Source organism: Micromys minutus (genome assembly GCF_963924665.1).
Source record: "Micromys minutus genome assembly, chromosome: 2".
Classification (NCBI taxonomy): domain Eukaryota; kingdom Metazoa; phylum Chordata; class Mammalia; order Rodentia; family Muridae; genus Micromys; species Micromys minutus.
In genome coordinates, this window is record NC_137971.1 from 66,056,392 (window position 1) to 66,067,386 (window position 10,995).

General features: G+C 38.4%; 1 protein-coding gene across 2 annotated transcripts in view; it reads right to left on the reverse strand.

Annotated features, from left to right (window-relative positions):
* Window positions 1-10,726, reverse strand: part of ZRANB1 (zinc finger RANBP2-type containing 1) — a 53,943-nt gene extending 43,217 nt beyond the window's left edge. For both annotated transcript variants that reach the window (XM_080912541.1, XM_080912540.1), the window contains exon 1: window positions 10,423-10,726. The gene's annotated coding sequence lies outside the window, so the exon portion shown is untranslated. The remainder of the gene's footprint in view (window positions 1-10,422) is intronic.
* Window positions 10,727-10,995: the final 269 nt, after the last annotated feature.

The following is a 10,995-nucleotide window of genomic DNA, read 5'->3' on the forward strand; positions in this document are numbered from 1 at the left end:
AATATAAATAACTTACAGGAAAAATACAACAACCATACAATCTGTCCAACAGCATAGTTTAGAGCCTTCTGGTCCTGTGATCCACAACTAAACACACTGTTCTTACTAGACTTCAAAAACTGCCTTTGGCTTCCTCTATTTCTTATTAGCTATCCTCCCTTAATCTTGGTTGGCTTTTATTTCTGATTTCAGGAACCAAGAGTCAACACTTCTCAAACCACCAGCTCACTCCCTTAGGAATTTCAATAGATCTGTGGGTTTTATTTTTTATTGCATTTATTTGACTTATTTATATGTATGTATATGTATGTATACACACACACAGTATTCAACAGTACACCTGTAGGTCAGAGGAGAGCTTTCAGGAGTCAGTTCTCTCTTTCCAGTATGTGTATTACAGGAATCAAATTCAGGTCATCAGCTATGGCAGCAAATATACTTGTACCTGCTGGGCCAGTTCACTGGCCCCACCCAGTCTGTGGGCTTTAAATACTACCTATATGCTGATGATTCCCAAATTCTACCCAAGTTCAGATTAACGAATCCAGCTGCCTAGAGAACATCTATTCAACTATTCAGTATACATCTCAAACTTAACATATCCAAAACTGAATTCTTCATCAGAAATTCATGTTTCTTTTTAAAAAAAAAAGAAAGAAAGAAAAAGAAATTCATGTTTCTAAGCATCAGTTGAACTATCAATGGTTTGAAGCACTAGAGTACTAAAAATAATAAACTGTTCAATAAGTATCTGTTGCATTCCTTGTTACCTGAAAGTATGTCATTCTACACCAGAGTTCTGTATTCAAAATCTGAGCAATGTGAACTACTATTACAACCCATCAGCTGATTATTTGGATAGTGGTACATAAAGGGCATAAGTACAAACTTTTTACAATCATTAATTTTTGGTAGTGGTAGGAAGGAATAAAACCCACAGCTTTGCATGTGCAAGTACTCTGAGCTATAGTCCCAGTCAAATAAGTATCTTCAGAAAATGTACTTCCTCTACAGAAGTCACTGCTACCTATTGCAGAGTCACCTGTTATCAAACACTGAACTGAACAAACCTACTAAAATCCTCCCAAGAGTGTATGGAAAGTAGGACAATAAATTCAAGTTAAGTAATGGCTATCAGAATGGCACTATGGCATTATTGAACTGGGGCAATTAGCTACACTACAGCTAGAATACCTACCTTCATTCCAAATAAACCTGTCTTTCAAATGTTTTAATTATATGTATGTACATTCTGAGTGCTGGTGCCCTTGGGGCCAGAAGTATTTGACTCCCTGAAACTAGAATTATATCACACACAGAGTAAACTGGGAACACAACTCCTGTCCTCTGCAAAAGCAGTAGATTGTCTTAACCACTCAGTGTTCTCTCCAGCCACACTAAAATTTGCTATTTTAGACTGATAAGAATGTATTAACTATGGAAGAAAACATAATAAAAGAATTCTGACAGGTTTTCCCCTCTTAATAAAACAGAAACTAGCAATCCACTGATGAGAATGAAAATATCTAGAAGATAGTTATTTACAATTGTTATCTATTTTAGCATATAACAATAGTAACGTTTCTTTTCATCCATCTTCTAGTCATTTCAGAAATTCTATTTACTTACCAACTTTGTCTCTTTAAATAAAAAATTAACTTTCTCTAAACATTTTAGTTGCTAGATAGTGTGAGAAAGGAGGCAAGAAATACTACATATATGTCCTCCAACTATATAGTAAACTCAATTTTACCATAACTAGAGTCATGTGCCTCAAATTACAATCTCAAACAAAACTAATTATCTTACAACTCAGACAGTTGACAGATTTAACTAGTTGAAAAGTCACAGTCTTCTTAGATGTGTGTGGAAATGGGAAAATTAATCTTGAGAGTACATGCTCAATCCAGCATTTAAATATAAAAGAAGGCTGGGGAGTTCAATATAGCATGCCTGAAATCCTGGCTTCCATCCTGAGAATCATAAAATAAGGCAACTTTCCTAAGAAGTATGACAGACATAACACGTTCAAAACTTCTTTTATTATTCTAGTCTCTTGAAGAGACTGCAAACAGATTCCCAAGTTACAAAGCACCCTTAAGAAGGCCATTGGAAAGTATATCTAGCTCACTAACCGCAGCTTTTTATCTGATACTAAGGTGGTTCCTGTTTGACAGGGGAAGGAGGTAGTGCCCGAACTTTGACATAAAGTGTAATATGAAACAAGGCTGTAAAAGGTGGCAAAAGTAAACAGCTAAAATACTCCAAGGCAATGCCAATTCAGATTTATCATCTGTTTCAAAATACCAATCCCTCAAATCAACTTGTTACTCATTGGAAACATAAAAGTTATTTGAACTAAAATTACATGAAAACACATAATTTAAACCAGGTATGGTAACACATATCTTTAAACCCAGAACTCAGGCAGAAACAGGCAGACCTCTGTGAGGTCAAGGCCAGCCTGGTATACAAAGCAAGCTCTATGCCAAACGGTTACATAATGAGATCCCCCATCTCAAAACAGGTTATTTAAAACTTCTTAATAATGTTAACTAGACTATATTATTTTCCTCATGATTCCTATAGTGTGATAATAAAAACAGAATGAAGTTTTTTTTTCTTTTACTACAGAGACAACAAAGGGCATCCTGCAGAAGCAACAGACTGAAAGCACTGTTTGTTACAAGCATTGTAAGTGGGTGAACAACCAGGCCAACTTTGTCACAATTCTGCCAAAGTCAGCACTGTTAAACAAGTAAATAGTAACAACTAATATTGCTAAGCATTGTACAAAGCATTTTACATATATTAACCAATTCACTCCTCAGAACTATTATTATACCCAATTTTAAAAACTGGAGACAAAGCATAGCAACTACCCTCAAAAGAAATCACTAAGTGGTACAGCCAAAATCTAAATCTAGGTCTTCTGTATCCAAGCACACACATTCAATGGCCTATTCCCACTATCCAAAACTTGATATTAATTTGCCTATGTTTCTTGCTGAGCAATCCCTCTGAGACTACCAATAGGCAATACCTAAACATTTTGGGGAAAATAAAAAAACTTGGTGGCACACACCTCGTTCTTCTTTTCTTTTTTAGATTGAGAACTATGAATATGATGTCTAAAAAGTTGAACAAGTAAACAAAACCTAGATTTTTTTTAAAAAAATACATTAAATTCAGCATCTATAATGGGGATCATGGGAGCCTATAGACAGCCTGACTTTAGACTAATATATACCAGTCCAGATTTTAAAGGGGAAAAAAAAAAGAAAACACTCAGGAGGCAGAGGCAAGCAGACCTCTTTGAGTTATGAGACCAGCCTAGCCTGCATGGCCAGTTCCAGGATAGCCAGAGCTACATAGTGAGACTCTGCAAATCTCAAAAAAAAAAAAAAACCAACAACAACAAACAAACAAACAAACAAAAAGCAAACAAAAAAACCCATGCTGTGTTAATAAATTAAAAAGCCTTTCGTTTTTATTCAGTCAAGTGAAAAAGAGTGAGTCTATCTAAATGGTATGTATAGGAATTTCAGAGACTACAAATGACCATGCATGCTTTAAAGGAAAACATGCAATGACTGCCCATATGATTAGTAAGCAGACCCTAGGTATCTGTTAAGAAACAAAAGGTCTCACTTGTAGAAACAAAGGGCAGTTAAATAATGTACTCTCCAGCATAGTACTGCACTAGTTAGCAAAGCCTCTGTTCTTCTATGTAAAACTCACTTTTGAAAATAAGTGAAGGACTGGAGAGATGGCTCAGTGGTTAAATGTACTAACTGCTCTTCTAGAGGGTCTGAGTTCAAATCCCATCAACCACATGGTGTGGCTCACAACCATCAGTAATAGGATCCAATGCCCTCTTCTGGTGTATCTGAAGACAACTACAGTGTACTCAAATACATCAAATAAATAAATCTAGTACTAGTCCCTGAATATTCATCATAAAGAGCTGGGGTGGTTAATTAGATCATTAAGCTATCCTAGACTGAGAATTAAGGATTGGTTTAAAAAAAAAAAACAGAATAAAAAATATTTTGGGGGCCGGAGAGATGGCTCAGTGGTTAAGAGAACTGACTGCTCTTCCAGAGGTCCTGAGTTCAAATCCCAGCAACCACATGGTGGCTCACAATCATCTGTAATGAGATCTGATACCCTCTTCTGATATGTCTGAAGTGTACTCATATAATAAATAAATATTTGAAAAAAAATATTTTGGAAACTAACAACACAATCCTACTGAAAAATCATGGTCCAGGGATTTGTATTGGTCTATAAACTGTTTACTGGACTGTAAAGAAATTCAAAGTAAATGTTTAAAATTGAATGTAGTTAACATAAACCACCCAATTTGAGTTTAGAAATCAAAAATATATTAATTTATTATTATTTAATTTAATATTTAATTATCTGTAAAAACTTAATCTAGCTGAGAGTGATAGCATATGCCTAACAAAGCCAAAACTCAGAAAGCTAAAGGATCACTATCCACAAGTTCTAGGTCAGTCTATACAATAAACACCAAGCTAGCCTAGAATACATAAGGAGATCCTGTCTTATAAAGAAAAAAAAATCTATTCTAAAACTTACAGGTATGATTTTAAAAGTAAAAAACAGGGCTGGAGAGATGGCTCAGGGATTAAGAACACTCACTGCTCTTCCAGAGGTCCTGAGTTCAATTCCCAGCAACCACACGGTGGCTCACAACAGGGATCTAATATCCTGTTCTGGTGCATCTGAAGACAGATACAGTGTACTCACATAAATTTTCTTTAAAAATAAGAAATAAAAGTAAATAAAAAGTGGGAAATACAACAAAACACAAACTTCCCTAAACTTCCACAGATGAGTATACCTCAGAAAAATGCAGTAGTAAAATGCTACCTCTCAATGTCTCAGTATTACTGAACTCGTACGTAGTTTAATTGGTGGAGGGCTCACCTAGCAAGAACAAGGCCATGGGTTACATCTTGGGCATGATGGCACACGCCTGTAATTCAAGCACTGGGAAAGTAGAGACAGGAGATGAAAAAAAAAAAAAAAAATCCACGTTCTTTTAGAGCAGCCTGGGCTACCTGAGAGAACCTAACCTGTCTCAAAGAAGAAAGAAGGAAGAGGAGGAAAAAAAGAAAGGTTTATATAGAAGCACAAATCTACAAAATACACTAAGCTAAATGTAGTGTACAAAACTTTAATCCCATAAATCAGGAGGCAGAGGCAGACAGATCTCTGTGAGATCAAGGCCAGCCTGGTCTACAAACCAAGTTCTGGGCCTGCAATGAACCACAGTGAAAGTCTGTCAAAAAAGGAAAAAGAGAAAAAAGAAAAAAAAAGAAAAAGAAAAGAAAAAAGTTGGACCTGGTGGCAAAAGCCTTAATCCCAGCACTAAAAAGGCAGAAGAGGCAGGCAGATCTCTGTGAGTTCAAACCAGCCTGGTCTACAGAGTGAATTCCAGGAAAGCTGGGGCTACACCAAGAAACCCTGCCTTGAAAAATGTATCCAGGTGAGATAAATAATTAAATCAACAAGCTGGTTCAATATTCAAAAATTAATGTAACCTATCAAGTCAATGGGCTAAAGAAGAAAAAGTACATATTCCTATAGCACTAAAAATTCAGAGATAGCAGTCATTTTAGTACATACCAGAAACCCCAGCATTAAGAGAATAAGGCAAAAGGGTGATGTTTAAAGCCAGCCTAAACTATACAGAGAGACCTTTTCTCAGAAGAAAAAACAAAGAGCCTGCATAGAGAACTTAACTTCCTAAAGATCTTGAAAAAAACCTGTACTAATATCACACACAATAGTGAAAATACTATAATCAGTATTAAGCAAGACAATTATCTCCCACAATACTTAGTAACTAAGTGCATTATGGTTTAATTCTAATATTCAACAATAAAAAATTCATTTGTCTTCAGTGTCTGTATATGGCAGCAACTTATTAATAAGTCAATAACAATTCAATATTCCATTGTTATCAAAGGAGAACATCCCCCAGAAAAAATAAAAAGTAATTCTAGAATTGCAGTAGCTTGCCTATTTAAAAATGAGCCTTACACTAAGTATAGTGGCACACAGCTATAATCCCAGTATCAAGAGGCTACGGCAAGTGGAATTACAAATTCAAAGCTAGTCTGGACCACGGAAAGAAAGCCTCAAAAAGAAATCGGGGGCTATGATTTTGCTCAGAGCTAGGATGCTTACCTAACAAGTACAAGGCCCTAAATTTGATAACTAACACCATAAAAATAAATATAACAAAGAGACAAATAAATAGATATAGGCTTTAGTTTCATTAAATACAAAGAGAAATAAAAGGTTGATTATATATCCTAAAAAGAAAGCAAAGAACTGAAGTGGTTTATTTAAAAAAAGAAAAAAATCAGAGCAATTATACTGTCTTCTGAATTCCAATTGCAAATGTATTATTGCAGCATAATATGCAGCACTAAATAAGAACTCTTCACACAGGGATTCTGCCATACATCTAAAAAATGCTGCCCTAAAATAATCAACTTTTAGTTGAGAATAATTAGACTTTTTTTTTTAAAGTTCAGTAAATTTCAACATACAATAGTGGGAAAACCCACTACTTGAATGGACATCCATATTCAAAAAATTAGGCTGGAAACCTTAATTCATCTAATATTTTGTAGTTTAGCTCTTAAATTTATGTTTATAGTCAGTTTGAGTTAAAATTTATAAATGATATGAAGTAAAGAATCCAACTTAATTATTAATAGGATAAACTGATCTAAGTTTCTTCTCATTACTGGTACTAGTCTATGAAAGTGCTTTTTACAAATTCAAGTAGCCTAGTAAAAACACCCAGCATTTCAGGAAGTTTTTTAAAGGCTAGTTTTAGCTACAGTTATACTGGAAAGATTTATGAATCTTTTTTAAAAATGTTTTTATATAAACAACTTTATGGAGCTAAATGGTTCAGGGGTTAAGAGTACTGGCTGCTCTTCCAAAAGACCTGGGTTCAATTTCCAGCACCCACATGGCATCTCATACCTGTCTGTAATTCAAATCTCAGGGGATCCAACATGCACATGGTATACAGACACAGATATAGGCAGAATACCCATTTCCATAAAATAAAGGTTAAAAAGTATTTTTTAAACTATTTTATAAAAATTAGACAATTTTGGTCTGGAAGACTGGCTCAGCAGTTAAAAACAGTGGCTGTTTTTCCAGAGGATCAGAACCCACTCAGTGTCTGACAAGTGTCTGTACCTCCAGTCCCAGGGTATATGACACTCTCTTTTGGCTTCCAAGGGTACTGCATGCATGTGGTAAACAGTGAAATATGCAAGCAAAACACCCATACACACAAAATATTTTTTAATTAGACATTTAAAGGGGAAAATATTTTGACAAACTATAAGAGTAAGTTTTCACAGAAGGCAGAGACGCATATCAGGAGAATTTACTGCCAAGAAATTTACTCACACAACAGGAACACACATACCTATTTTCCAAATGCCTAAGTATATAACCAAATAACCTATTTTCCATATGCCTAAGTACATTATCTACTACATAACTATATGTATTTTCTTTGGTATATAAGAATACTGTAGGTAAGTTTTATGTTTGCTTCCAACCACACTGACAGGTAACAGCTGACTAATCTGCCTTTTGATCAACTATACAATCCATCTGCATCTGAGGTTAGAAATGCAAATAGTCTTCCTTCCCATGATGATAAATGTCATCTGCATACAAATACAAAATAACTACCTTTGATGTCACTAGCACCAGATCCAAAGCCAAATAACTGCTTTAGAATAGGTGAACAAAATCGGAGATTTTCATTAGAATAATACAGCATAGCTAATGGTAAAATGCCAACACCTTGTATTAGCTTAAAAAAAAAAAAAAGTGCTAACAAATGTAAACATACTGACCAAGTATTTTTTATTACATGACCATAGTTTCAAATATTTTCTTCCATAAATCATCAAAAATCCCAGAAACTTCAATAGTAGAAAGCATACAAATTGTATATCCTGAAATACCTCTGTAACCAGAAATACTTTGTCAGACTATATTTTCAGAGCCAACTATACTGTCACCATAGATACAAACTCATTTCTTAGGGCTTAAAAAATTTGAACACCGTTTCTCAGAGCCTTAAAAATATAATTGGGAAATTGAAGTCATAAAAAGAAATCTACACTACCACAGACTAAGGGAAAAAAAGGTGGAAAGAGCAAATAGATTCCTCCAGGTTAAGTTCTCAAAGGAGTTCTTTGGAGATAGCCCTTAACTTGATGTACAGTAAGAAAAGGTATAATAAATAAAGGCCAAAAGGAGGAACTTCACAGAAAGAATTTAAATTTAGCTGGACTGAGCTTTACATAGAGAAGAATTAAGATTAAAGGATATATTCAAGATCAAATTACTGAAAAATTTGAACACCAAAAGGTGTTTAAACTTTTTTTTTCATTTCTGTATGTTTCTATATTGTGGTAAGAAGTGAATGTGTTGGGGTTTTTTGTTTATTTGGTTTAGGTTTTGTTTCTGTTTTGCTTTTTGAATCAGGGTTTTTCTGAGTAGCCCTGGCTGTCCTGGAACTCACTCTGCAAACCACAATGGCCTTGAACTCAGAGATCCATCAGCCTTTGCCTCCTGAGTGCTAGAAATAATGGTATGCACCATCACTGCCCCTCAGAGATGTGAGTGTACTTAAATACAGAATATATACCCATTGTATAGGGGGACACAGATATTCCAAATAAACTACCACAAACTGGAAGAAAAAGTGTTCAAACAGAAGGTATTTCTAGGGACCAGGGGAAAGCTATAAGCAACCCTCAAATAAAACCAAACCAAGTTATATAAAAAGTTAGCATCCTACTTTTGCAACTACCTTTAAGTTTTAACTGATTTTATAAAAGCAATAAATATAAAGTATATGTAATGGCTCTTACTGTATCAATTACACATAAATCAATTTACTTCAAACACTGTACAACTGAACTAATAATGTTAATGCTCAGACTTTAGGGCTATTAGTTTAAAATATATTACCATGAATTATAAGTTCATCATACTACCTCAAGCACATCTCAAGAATAAATAAATGGGTGCCCCAATGCTCAACACTAAAAAAGGTTGTTAAAACAGAAACCAGTAAAAATCTCCCATGGCATTCAAATAACATCCTCCCCAGAAAAGGTAAAATGTCTCATTACTGTCCTACCTCTCAACCCCTCACAGACAAAAAAAAAAAAAAAATTTAATGAGACTATTTTAAGAGTCCCAAAATCAAGAGAGCTGACTTCTAAATATACTTTGGAATTGCCTCATTTAACTAAAATAATATTTAACAGGGTCCAGCTTTACTTTTTCCAAGTATAGTTCAGCCTATTTTCTAATGGCCTCTGTCACAAAGATCCTTGGGTATCCCCCGTGTTCTCTAAGTAAAACCAAGTCGCCTATGTTTGATCAACCGAGGTACCAAGGATGTAGCAAAAGTTGATAGGGAGTCAACTAAATGAGAGACCGCGGGGTACAGGGTCCACTCATTATATAACACTTCTAAGTATTTGTACATCACGTTTATTAACATCTTCACAGGTCAACTATACAGAGAGACCAAACATTGCCAGCAGTGGGAGGGACTTATAACAGTGACTGAGGGGGTAAGCGAAAGGGGAAATCGAGGGGCTGAGAGATACGAAATTCAAAGCAAGGTGGTTTCAAAACACCAGTGTCTCCAAGATAATGGATGGGTTCAAACTTCCTGCTTAACCTAAACTGCCTCTCCCCAGCGCTAACATCAAGTACTACAGCTCTTTTGTCCTGTGCAATGACCGGCCAAATTTGAGCAGAAAAACAAAACAACAACTACAAGGTAGTTGCACAGAGCGATCGTTACCGGGAGTGGAATTCCAGCTGCCCCTAGCCACCAGACATCAACTCTCACCCTGATTTGCTTTAGGCAACAACGGAGAGAGGCATGTATGAGGTGGAGAAAAAGTGGACAAGGAACCAAAACATAAGTTTGAAGACCAGCACCAACTTAGAGCGACGAATCCAGGTGTTTACGGCCTACTGAGAAGTGGGAATAAGACCCACACACTCGGACTCGGGAGGAATCCCGGCAGCCGGAATGAGGCGGGCAGAAGGGCAGCGCCAGCCAGGCAGCCGACCGCGGCCAAATCAGGTCGGTAAACAAGCCGGGCGGGCAACTCTCCCTCATCCCCTGGGTTGTCCCCGCGCCGGGAAGCCCAAGATGGACGCGCGGCCGCGGACAACCCCGGGCCTGCGATGCGCTATCCCGCAACGCTGCCACCCGGAGGTTCGGCAGCCTGCGCCCCGCGACGTCCCGTCAGGCCGCGGTCAACCCGCGAGGGGCCTGCGGCGCGGCGCCCCCAACCAAGGCCCGGTTACCTGGCGGCCGCGGCTCCTCCTCCTCCCTGTCTGACGCGCGGCGCCGGGCGGCCGCAGCGGCGGCGGCGACTCCCGCACGGCCCGCGGTGACGAGCCGAGCCCGGCCCCTCTCCGCCTCCCTCGGCGCCGCCGCCCACCCCGCTGCTGCCGCCTCCGCCCTCCCGCCTCAGTCAGGACATGTTCTCCGCAGGCCCGCGCGCAGCTCCCAGCAGCCCGAGGGGAGGAGAGGCTGCGCGGAGGCGGGGGCCGAGGCTCGGGGACAGGGGCGGAGCGGATTGGGGACAGCCTCGGGCGCTGAGGACTCCGAATGGCGGCGGTCAGGATCCTAGAGCTAAATAAAACCCGCGGCGGCCGCACAACGTCAGGAACTGGACCTTGCTGCTCGCCGTCCTGCGATTGGTCCCGAGGCCTCAGGAGGTGCAACCAATAGGCGACCGCCTCTTTCCCAGTGCAGGAGGCGGGCCGTGCCGTGACGTCAGCAGCGTGCGCCCTGATTGTGAGGCTACGGCGCGCGCAGTCCCGCGACGCGTCCTCCCGAGTGGCGAGTATCCTCAAGTGTAAGTGGGTGGTGTG